Source organism: Macaca mulatta, chromosome 6, assembly GCF_049350105.2.
Source record: "Macaca mulatta isolate MMU2019108-1 chromosome 6, T2T-MMU8v2.0, whole genome shotgun sequence".
Taxonomy (NCBI): domain Eukaryota; kingdom Metazoa; phylum Chordata; class Mammalia; order Primates; family Cercopithecidae; genus Macaca; species Macaca mulatta.
Window position 1 is genome coordinate 119,496,222 of NC_133411.1, and position 12,515 is coordinate 119,508,736.

General features: G+C 36.1%; 1 protein-coding gene and 1 non-coding gene across 6 annotated transcripts in view; both read right to left on the minus strand.

Moving 5' to 3' along the window:
* The window catches only part of TMEM232 (transmembrane protein 232), a 200,454-nt gene that overhangs the window by 139,383 nt on the left and 48,556 nt on the right, over positions 1-12,515 (minus strand). The window lies entirely within an intron of this gene.
* On the minus strand, positions 12,129-12,261 carry LOC114679160 (small nucleolar RNA SNORA51). The gene has a single exon (XR_003730838.2). It is a non-coding gene; the product is annotated as a small nucleolar RNA SNORA51 (small nucleolar RNA).

The following is a 12,515-nucleotide window of genomic DNA, read 5'->3' on the forward strand; positions in this document are numbered from 1 at the left end:
AATTTGACAAGTATTTACTGTGAATCACATAAAATTATGAAGGTAAAAATGTTTAACTTGCATGAATGTGAAAAAGTAATGAAGCAAATAATAATGATGTTATTCCAAAGAAATAAGAAACCAAGAATTTCTACTAGTCTTTTACATATTGAGTTTGAGTTTTGAGGTGCTAAAACCAAAGTATGTTATTTCTGAATATGTATGTCTAATGAAGCAACAAACATCACCTTTTAAATGCCATTTATGTAAACCATAAAGAAGTTCAAACTAAAAAATGCTTGAAAGTATTACAAGAACCTGAAAAGTATCAATATTTCATCTGTTGGCTGTAGCCAACAGCACTTTGTATTGCTAAGACTAAAAAAGTATAGTTAATTGACAAACAAGAGTCACAGACTGCATCAGAGATTTCCAATGAATCTTTGCCATGTATTCAGCACTGGTCGACCACATAGTGCAATGTACTCAGCACTGGTTGACAATATGGAGACAAACTTAGAGAACAAATAAATCTAGTAAACTATTTTTCATTGCAACTTAAGAAATGCACAGACGTTGCAAACTTCAGCAATTGCTTTACCAGAAGTGCAATTTGGACATATTAGTGACATAAAGGTAGAACTGTTGGATTAGCACCATTATTTACAAGTATAATTAGCTCTGAATGGAATAAAACTAGAAAAGCTTGCATTTGTTATTATTATTTTATTTATGTATTTATTTTGAGACAGAGTCTTACTCTGTCACCCAGGCTGAATGGAGTGTAGTGGTGCCATCTCAGCTCACTGTAACCTCCACCTCACAGGTTCAAGTGATTCTCTGCCTCAGCCTCCCAGGTAGCTGGGATTACAGGCGAATGCCACTATGCCCAGTTAGTTTTTGTATTTTTAGTAGAGATGGGGTTTCACTATGTTGGGCAGGCTGGTCTTGACCTCCAGACCTCTAGTGATCTGCCTGCCTCAGCCTCCCAAAGAGCTGGGATTACAGGCATGAGCCACCGTGCCTGGCCTTAAAAATTCTTACAAGTAAGCTTTGTGTAGGACCACTGCAATGGAATGTAATCACTTGAAGTAGTTATTCAAATGGAGGAGTTTACAATAGAAACCTTCTAAAAGCTGGGAAATACTGACTCCAGCCAAATAACGAAAATGACGAAATTAAAACAGAAGAAAAACAGGGACTTCATTTCTACAACTGCATGGAGCTGTATTCTGCCAACCACCTGGATGATCTTAGAAGTACATTCTTTACCAGAGCCTCCAGGTAACAGACTGGCTCAGCTGGCCCCTTTTCCCCATCCCCAGCATAACTGAGCAAATGTTAGTGACAAATAAGAATTGTATATATTTATGTTGTATAATGTGATGTTTTCATATATGCATACATTGTGAAATGATTACCACAATCAGGCTAATTAATATCTCCATTACTTCACAGTTATCTTTTTGTGTGTGTAGTTAGAATATTTAAGGTCAACCCTCTGAGCCACTTTCAAGTATGTATTAACTATAGTCACCATGCTGTACAACAGATCTCCAGAATGTATTGATTCTAACTGAAACTTGTTACCCTTTGACCAACATACCCCATTTCTACCTCCCACTCCTAGCTGTTGGCAACCATCATTCTACTCTCCGCTTCTATGAGTTTGATAGTTTTAGATTTTATATATAAGTGAAAACATGGCATATTTGTCTTTCCATGTTGGGCTTATTTCACTTAGCATAACGTCCTCCAAGTTCATCCATGTCATCTCAAATGACAGAATTTCCTTCTTTTTAAAGGCTAAAAAGTATATGTATATATACCACATTTTTGTTATGCATTCATCCATCAATGGACACTTAGGTTAATTTTATATCTTGGCTATTGTGAATAGTGCTGCAATGAACATGAGAGGGCAGATGTCTCTTTGACACGCTGATTTCATTTCCACTGAACATATGCCCAGTAGTGGGATGGTTGGTTCCTATGGTAGTTCTATTTTCAATTTTTTTAAGGAACTTCTACAATGGTTATACTAATTTACATTGACATCAGTAGCGTACAGGGTTCCCTTTTCTTCACATCGTTACCAACACTTGTTAGTGTCATCTTTTTTTCTTTTAAGACAGGGTCTCACTCTGTCACCCAGGCTGGAGTGCACTGGCCGCGATCTTGGGGCTCACTGCAATCTGCAACTTCCTCCTCCTGGGCTTAAGCAATCCTCCCGCTTTGGCAGCTCAAGTAGCTGGGACTACAGGTGTGAGCCACCACACCCATCTAATGTATGTATGTATGTATGTATGTATGTATGTATGCAAGTAGGTATGTATGTATGTATGTATGTATGTATGCATTTATTTGTTTTGTAGAAATGGGGTTTCACTATGTTGCCCAGGCTGGTCCCAAATGCCTGAGCTCAAGAGATCCACCCACTGCAGCCTCCCAAAGAGCTAGGATTATGGGAGTAAGCCACCACGCTGGACGCTTCATCTTTTTTTTTTTTTTTTTTAAATAGACGGAGTTTCGCTCTGTCACCCAGGCTGGAGTGCAGTGGAGTGATCTTGGCTCACTGCAACCTCCACCTCCCGGGTTCAAGCGATTCTTCTGCCTCAGTCTCCTGAGTAGCTGGAATTACAGGCGCCTGCCACCATACCAGGCTAATATTTTGTATCTTTTAGTAGAGATAAGGTTTCACCATGTTGGTCAGGCTGGTCTTGAACTCCTGAACTCAGGTGATCTGCCTGCCTCAGCCTCCCAAAATGCTGGGATTACAGGTGTGAGCCACTGCACCCGGCCTCATTTCTTGTGTAACAGCCATTCTAACAGATATAAGGTGATATATCATTGTGGTCTCAATTTGCATTTATCTGATGACTAGTGATGCAGAGCATCTTTTCTTATATCCTATTGACCATTTGTATGTCTTCTTTTGAGAAATGTCTATCCAGGTTCTATGTTCATTTTTTTTAATTGTCTGTTCTTTTTTCTATTGAGTTGTTTGAGTCCCTTAAATATATTGGATATTAACCTTTTTTTGGCTGTGTGGTATGCAAATATTGTTTTCCATCTGCTATCTTGGTTTCAATTTGTGAGACATCAAGCAGAGAACCCAGCTGAATCTACCTGGATTTCTGACCAAAAGAAATGTGAGATAGTAAATGAATATTATTTTAAACCTTTTAAGTTGTAATTTGTTTTGGTTACAATAGAAAACTAAAACAAGATACCCCGTAATTTAGCAATTATCATTGAAGTGGGTGATAATCTTTTTACTGCAGTCTGTAAAAAGTTATCACTAAGCATCGTATTATTTGATGGAATGTTTAGATTTTATTTTCTAAAGAAGATTCACACATAAGGAGTTCATGAATCCAGAATTCATTTCTTTCTTTAAAACATAATTTGTTTGGGTATTGTGTAATAGGAGAACTTATAGGAACTGGCTGCTGGTAAAAAGTTTCACATTAAATTTTGAAAATACAGCGTAACTTTGTAGGCAAAAAATTTAACATTCTTAAATTGATGAAATTTGAAAAAAATTTCTTCGATTCCCATCATACTTAGGTGAGACTCATTTTTCTACTATGAATATTATTCAAACAAAATACAGAAACAGTGGAGAGTTACATTAGTTCATGCAAAGAATAGTACTGAAATTCAATCTAAATTGGATAAAATTAAGAAGCATCAGAAAGATCACTGATCACAATAAAAATTTTGATATTGATATACCTAATGTGTGTTCCCTATGTGCACATGGGTTGTTTTCTTGTTTGTTTAAAGACTTTATTTATTTATTTAGAGATGGAGTGTCGTTCTGTCACCCAGGCTGGAGTGTGATGGTGCAGTCTTGGTCCACTGCAACCTCCACCTCCCAGGTTCAAGCAATTCTCCTGCCTGAGCCACCTGAGTATCTGGGATTACAGGCACCCACCACCACACCCAGCTAATTTTTGCATTTTAAGTAGAGATGGGGTTTCACTATGTTGCCCAGGATGGTCTTGAACTCCTGACCTCAGGTGATTCACCAGCCTCAGCCTCCCAAAACATTGGGATTACAGGCGTGAGCCACCATGCCCAGCCTGACTTTATGTTTTTTTTTTTTTTGAATTATTTTTTATTATTATACTTTAAGTTCTAGGGTACATGTGCATAACGTGCAGGTTTGTTACATATGTATACTTGTGCCATGTTACTGTGCTGCACCCATCAACTCGTCAGCACCCATCAACTCGTCATTTACATCAGGTATAACTCCCAATGCAATCCCTCCCCGCTCCCCCCTCCTCATGATAGGCCCCGGTGTGTGATGTTCCCCTTCCTGAGTCCAAGTGATCTCATTGTTCAGTTCCCACCTATGAGTGAGAACATGCGGTGTTTGGTTTTCTGTTCTTGTGATAGTTTGCTAAGAATGATGGTTTCCAGCTGCATCCATGTCCCTACAAAGGACACAAACTCATCCTTTTTGATGGCTGCATAGTATTCCATGGTGTATATGTGCCACATTTTCTTAATCCAGTCTGTCACTGATGGACATTTGGGTTGATTCCAAGTCTTTGCTATTGTGAATAGTGCCGCAATAAACATACGTGTGCATGTGTCTTTATAGCAGCATGATTTATAATCCTTTGGGTATATACCCAGTAATGGGATGGCTGGGTCATATGGTACTTCTAGTTCTAGATCCTTGAGGAATCGCCATACTGTTTTCCATAATGGTTGAACTAGTTTACAATCCCACCAACAGTGTAAAAGTGTTCCTATTTCTCCACATCCTCTCCAGCACCTGTTGTTTCCTGACTTTTTAATGATTGCCATTCTAACTGGTGTGAGATGGTATCTCATTGTGGTTTTGATTTGCATTTCTCTGATGGCCAGTGATGATGAGCATTTTTTCATGTATCTGTTGGCTGTATGAATGTCTTCTTTTGAGAAATGTCTGTTCATATCCTTTGCCCACTTTTTGATGGGGTTGTTTGTTTTTTTCTTGTAAATTTGTTTGAGTTCTTTGTAGGTTCTGGATATTAGCCCTTTGTCAGATGAGTAGATTGCAAAAATTTTCTCCCATTCTGTAGGTTGCCTGTTCACTCTGATGGTAGTTTCTTTTGCTGTGCAGAAGCTCTTCAGTTTAATGAGATCCCATTTGTCAATTTTGGCTTTTGCTGCCGTTGCTTTTGGTGTTTTAGACATGAAGTCTTTGCCCATGCCTATGTCCTAAATGGTACTACCTAGGTTTTCCTCTAGGGTTTTTATGGTATTAGGTCTAACATTTAAGTCTCTAATCCATCTTGAATTAATTTTCGTATAAGGAGTAAGGAAAGGATCCAGTTTCAGCTTTCTACTTATGGCTAGCCAATTTTCCCAGCACCATTTATTAAACAGGGAATCCTTTCCCCATTTCTTGTTTCTCTCAGGTTTGTCAATGTTTTTTTTAGAGCAGTTTTAGAGCAAAATTGAAAGCACAGAAATTTCCCATATACCTCCTACTCCTATATATGCGCAGCCTGTCCTATTATCAACATCTGGACCAGAATGGTAGATGTGTTATAACTGATGAATCTACATCAACACATCATAATTACCCAAAGTTCATAGTTTCCATTAGGGTTCACTCTTGGTGTTGTATATTCTGTGGGTTTGGACAAATGTAAAATGTCATGTATGCATTATACTATTGTTGTACAGAGTGTTTTTGATGCCTTAAAAATCCTTTATGCTCTGTCTATTCATCAGCCCCACCACCCCGATCCCCCACCACGCCTGGCAACTAGTTTTTTTACTGTCTATAGTTTTGTCTTTTCCAGAATGTCTTACAGTTCGAATTTAACACTATGTAGCCTTTTCAGATTGGCTTCTTTCATTTAGTGATAAGCATTTAAGGTTCCTCCATGTCTTTTTATGACTTAATAGCACATTCATTTTTACTGTTAAATAATACTCTACTCTATTGATGTACCACTGTTTTCCATTTATCTACTGAAGGACATCTTAGTTGCTTTCAAGTTTTAAGAATTATAAAGCTGCTAAAACATTCATGTGCAGGTTTTTCTCTGGACTTAAGTTTTCAACTCCTCTTGGTAAGCAACAAGTAGCATGATTGCTGTATCTTATGGTAAGAGTATGTTTAGCTTTGTAAGAAACCACCAAATTGTCTTCCAAAGTGGCTGTACCATTTTTTATTCCCACCAGCATCAAATAAGAGCCCCTGTTGTTCCATGTCCTTGCCAGGATGTGATGTTGTCAGTGTTCTGACTTTTGGCCATTCTAATAGGGTGTGTGGTGTCTCATCATTGCTTTAATTTGCATTTATCTGATGACTTATGATATAGAGTATCTTTTCACATGCTTATTTGCCATCTATATTTCATCTTTGTTGAGGTGCTGTTTTCGGTCCATTTTTAATCATGTTGTTTGTTTTTTCTTCTTTTCAAGTTTGTAAGAGTTCTTTGTATATTTTGAATAACATATTTTATCAAATGAGTCTTTTGCAAATGATTCCTCACAGTCTGTGCTTGCCTTCTCATTTTATTGGGATTGTCTTTAACAGGACAATCCCAATAATGAAATTTAATGAAGTCCACGTTATCAATTATTTTTTTCATAGATCATGTATTTGGTGTCATATCTAAAAAGTCACCATTATATTCCAAGTCATCTAGATTTTTATCTGCACATAGATTTTTAATACATGAAATTACTCTTTCACTAATATCTGTTTTGTTATGACTAATGACAAAAAGTTATGAGCATATTTATCTCCATATTAGTTACATGCATTTTCACTCAATAATATACATAATTTTGTAATTGTTTTCCTTTCCCCTGTGTTATATTTGTTTTGATTATATTTACTCAAAAGCAACTTTATGTCTGTTGATTCGAATTATTTACATTTGGTTTTGGGGTGTCTTTATTTTTCATTTTATGGTAATTATCTTTCATTTTAATTTTTCCATGACAATTTGGAAGTTTTAAAATTGGTACTTTATAGAGAGTTGGAAAAGCATTTTTCAAAAGTAATCTATATGCCTGCTGATTCCTTACATCCTAACTCCAGACCTATTACATTTAGTCTCTGGAGTTGTCCAGGAATGTGTGTTTGTCTTATTTTGTTTTAAGCTTCCCAGGTGAGTTTAATATGCAACCCGAGGCCTGGTGCAGTGGCTCACGCCTGTAATCCCAGCACTTTGGGAGTCCGAGACAGGAGGATCATCTGAGGTAGGGAGTTCAAGGCCAGCCTGGCCAACATGGTGAAACCCCATCTCCACTAAAAATAAAAAATTAGCTGGGTGTGGTGGCACGTGCCTGTAATTCCAGCTACTCGGGAGGCTGAGGCACGAGAATTGCTTGAACCTGGGAGGCGGAGGCTGCGGTGAGCCGATGTTGTGCCACTGCACTCCAGCCTAGGCAGCAGAGTGAGACTCTGTCTCAAAAAAAAAAAAAAAAAAAAAAAATGCAACCTGAGTAGCTTAAAGTAATTGTATAACAAAATCAGAGCTTTGACGTAAATACGAAAAATATAAGGTTTGCAGAGATGTAGGAAGTAGAATCATCTTTTTCTTGGTCTTCTTTTATTTTGTCCTTTAGCTTTGTCAAGTACAGTCCCTTACTCTAACATAAACGTTTTTCTATTGTTGAGTAAAACCATATTCTAAAGCAAAAAACCTTCTCTAAAAAGAAGCTACCTTAAAATTTAAACATTTATCATAGGATGAGCAGGCTAGATATGTCTTTTTTTTTCTTTTTTGAAAAAAATGGAAAATAATTAGAATCAGAAAACCTATGTTAAAATAACTGCACTGACATTAACATGTGTTTCATATTTGAGGAAGGGGGTTCAGAAGACCACAGGAGTTAGGGAAGGAGGGGAAAAGAAAGTAAAATCACCCAAGGAAGTTTTAAATTAACTCATCTAATCTGATTTTCCTTAAAAGAGAGAGGAAAAGTGGGTATGGGTAGGGGTGGAGAAGAATCTGCAAAGAGAAAGGAGGAAGAAAAGGGGTAAAGAGAGAGGGAAAAGAGAAGGGCAAGGGCAAAGCGAAATGGGGATTGTTTCATACTATACACGATGACACTCCAACACCAGGATTCTGCCAGTACCAACCTAGACTCTCTAAGAGCTTCAGCAGAGAGGTTGAGGAGGAAGGAAACATACAGTTCATAAAAGCCAGGGGAGGTAGTTCCGCATGGGCTCACTGGTTGAAAACCACTTGTATACGACAATTTCTCAGGCGGTATTGATAACCATAAAAAACTAGAAATTTGGCCGAGGGGTGAGACTCCCAGTGATGGGAGTCCCATCCCAAGGACTAACTGAAGACCAGGGAGGAATGTTAACAGCCACATCTGTATCTTCTATGGCAATTGCTTCCGGGAGGAGCAGGGCAGCAGGAAGGTGGGCAGGAATGCTAGGTACTTGGCTTCTGGATCCCTCCTCCCTGATTATTCAATAAGCGCTTCTTACTTGTTCAAGTATCAGTTTCTCATTTGTAAAACAGAAATGATAATATCTAAGCAGAGTTGCCTGAGGATTAGGCAAGATAAAATATTTCACATATTGTAGGGTGTCAGTAAATGATAGTCGTTTAATAGTTGAGCGTGAGAGAGAGATTAAATATCTATCTTCATCCAAAAAAGGGGGGATTGTGTTATTCATTGTTGGACCTAAATTCTCAAAGAGACTTCAAAGTAGAGTGGACTATATAAATGGTTGAGAACCATTTACCAGAATAGATGAGCAAAAACAAGTTACAATTACAAGTTCAAGTGGAGTTGAATAATAGAACTTGGTCAAAAATGCTAATCAGTAATGGAGTTCAAACATTCAGCTTCTAAAATGCTATTTGCTAAAAAGAGAGTCTTGAACCATCTATTAAAACCTACTGCAGAAATAATTCATAACATTTCACTCCTTCTCAGGACAGTTATATGCATACAGCATGTTGACTTGTGAACTGGACAAAAAGGAGCCAACAGTAGCATATTTCATGATATTTCATAGTCGTTAGTAACCCCCAGACCATTTTACAACAGAAATAAAAAAATAAAATGAGGCTAAAAATTTTAACTTCTTCTGCTATTAAGACACTTTTTTTTTTTTTTGACTTTGCAGGAAAATCACAATTAAATGTAAAGAAACTAAAATGAACTTGTTAAATTGGATTATTTCACTTTTACATCACTGTCAAGAAGTAGCCATAATTTGTACTGAATCAGCAAAACATGATGTAAAAGTAAAAATTAGCTTTAAGTAAATTAAAATTATTATTAAGATTAAAATATCCTTTTATTTTCTACAGTCCCAAAACACAAAGTACTCATTGAATTTGTGGATAGAAATGGAAATAAAATGTTAAGCGAATAAAAATGATCTGAATGACTGAATTGCTCTCCTTTTAAAATAAGCAAAACCTTCCCCAAATAATGAAATGAAAGGTAAAAAATAAAAATAAAAATAAAAATACCCAGTTATTTTAGACACCAACTATTTCTAGGACCCAGCTCTCTGCTTGCTCTAATGTTCTTGGCTTACAAAGCGTCCCACTGTGGAAGATGGTCTAAAGTAGCTGCCACATTTTCTCTATCACTTCCCAGGGGTAAATTCTGATAATTTAGATTTCAAAGATTTACCTAGCATATTTATCTGAAGTGGCCAAAAAAATGGCTTGATTTTAGGCTGTAATTACATCAGATATGGTTTTTATAATTAAGTGATATTTACTCTTAAATTTATTCTAGTACAAAAAAATATAATATCTGGAATATAGTTTCTCCTATGACCTCAGCTTTGGGCTGACAAGAATCTCCCAGTGGACAAATCCACTATGAGCTTCTCAGTACTGACCTTACCTGATCCCTCCATGGTATCTGATCCTGTCAACCATCCCTTCTGGAATTAAATGTCTTCTTTTTCATTCATCATTACACTCCTAGGACATTTGGCTTTTCTCCCTCTCAGACTTCTGTGTGATACAATGGGTAAGTGTGCAACGCAGGAATCAGCAGCTTACTTTAATCCTTGCTCCAGAACAGACTATGTCTGTTTCATTGTGCAGATTACTTAAACTGCAGGTGCCTCAGTTATCTCATCTGCAAATAGGGATTATATTGGTATTTCTTGTTAATGAGACCTTACTATCCAAGTGGAAAGGCATACTTATTAGGTGTTTTTTTGTGTAATACCCTTTTAATTAATTATATAAATGCACTAAGCAATAAATACTTTAAACATGAAAATATTACAAAATTAGTACATCAAAATGTGTGGGTTTAATTGATAACTATAAAATCTAGGTTGAAAATAAATGGGGATTTATTAACCTTTGTGCATACTTGGCCTTTTATAATAAAATATTGAAAGTACTGATTCACGATTACATAGATTTAACAATTTTTCAGCATTAAATTATAAATTACAAAGAGATACACACACACACACACACACATATATGTTGTGGCCTTGTAATATATATAGAGTACATGGGATTCTCTTAGATGTTTAAACAACCAAAAACATACAATATCTAATATTATATTAATCAAAAGAATAACCAGCACACTTAAACAAAAACTGCTTTTAAAGTTGTTAATAAAATTATTTAAATTATTTTTATCATTATCTATTTTTATTTGCTTATTCTTTCTTTTTTCTTTTTTTTTTTTTTTGAGATGGAGTCTCGCTGTGTCGCCCAGGCTGGAGTACAGTGGCCGGATCTCAGCTCACCGCAATCCCCACCTCCCGGGTTTACGCCATTCTCCTGCCTTAGCCTCCCGAGTAGCTGGGACTACAGGCGCCCGCCACCTCACCCGGCTAGTTTTTTGTATTTTTTAGTAGAGACGGGGTTTCACCGTGTTAGCCAGGATGGTCTCAATCTCCTGACCTCGTGATCCGCCCGTCTCGGCCTCCCAAAGTGCTGGGATTACAGGCTTGAGCCACCGCGCCCGGCCTGCTTATTCTTTCTTTCCAGAATATCTTCCTAAGGCTTTTAGTAGTTTTCCCATTATTATGCCTTTTTAGAGTTTCAACAATCTTATTATATTCTATACAAAAATATGTGAAATTTTGAGCCACCCAAGGTTATAGAATCTGGGGCAATATAGGAAAGGGTACTTATTGGGAAATATTACCTATTAACCTAGCTGCAAAAAATTTCTAAACAAAACATAAGAAAACCATACCTAGGGATATCAATAAAAAAGAATATAATGAAGATTGGTTAGTCTCAGAAGAGCAAGGATGATTTAATACTGTAAAATCTATTTTTACAGACCATAACACTGGTGTATTGATGTACTTAAAGCAAAATAGTAGGGAATATTTTGATATATGTCAAAGAATAATTTCATTAAATTCAGTTTCCATTCATGATTCTAAAAACAAATAAAAAAATTTTTGCAAGCTAAGAATAGTTCTCCTTATTTTAATTAAATGTATCTAGGAAAAACTAAAACAAACATGATAATTAATGATAAATCTTTGGAAGCTTTATCTTAAAAGCCAGAAACAATACAAGGGTATCCGTATCATTACTACTATTCAAAATGTAATAGGCAGTTGCAGTCAAGAATAATATTAAAAAGAAAAAGAATATAAATACATGAAGAGACACCATATTTATTTTTTAAATATTTACATAAAAATCTCAGAAGAATCTGTACATACAAAAAATAGATTATGTCCAAATAAAAAGAGATTTCTGAATAAACAATTAATACAGAAAAGTTAGTGATACGGGTTTTAGTGCCAGTAAAGATGGCTTTTGGCTCCTGTCTCTAAAAGCAACTTTGAAGGACTAAAGAAGGAAACTTGAAATCCAGGATACTATAGACCGAAAGAAAAAAAAAAAAAAAAAAAAAACTTGAGCTAAGCCCCTGGAAAATGAAAAGCTATTTTAAAAATGTTAGAGAAAGAGGTTAGTCAGTGCAGCTCTGCAAGAATAAATTAGTAAATAGGAGTTCGAGTTATTCTTTATAACTACTGATATGTATGCAACAACAAACAATAAAAATTTAGCAAAGCTATACAAGCAATATAATTACTATGCTTGACCAAATGGACATATAGAGAATTCTATATTTATTTATTACAGAATATACATTTTTCCCAAACACACAAGACCAATTTATCTCTCTCTTGATTTTTTCTATGTCCCCCCTATTCACAATATAGACCTGGCACAGGACCTGGGCTGAGGTGTATATGTGGTGTGTTTACTCTATCTCTTTTTTCTGTACAGTCAATGCAAGCACACAGTTGGTGGTAAGCACCAGGAGGCCAACAATTTCTAAAACTTGATCACATACTAGCTTAGAAAGTATGTCTTAACAAATTGCTAAATGTTGGTAATCTACATGAGTAGATTATATTCCCTGACATCAAAACACAATTAAGTTAGAAAATTATAACAAAAGGATAAATCAACCCTACATATATTGGGAAAGAAAAAAAAAACAATTCTAGGTTACCTATGGCTCAAAAAAAGAAATAACAATGAAATTTGAAAAATATTTAGAATTAAATGAGAGTAAAA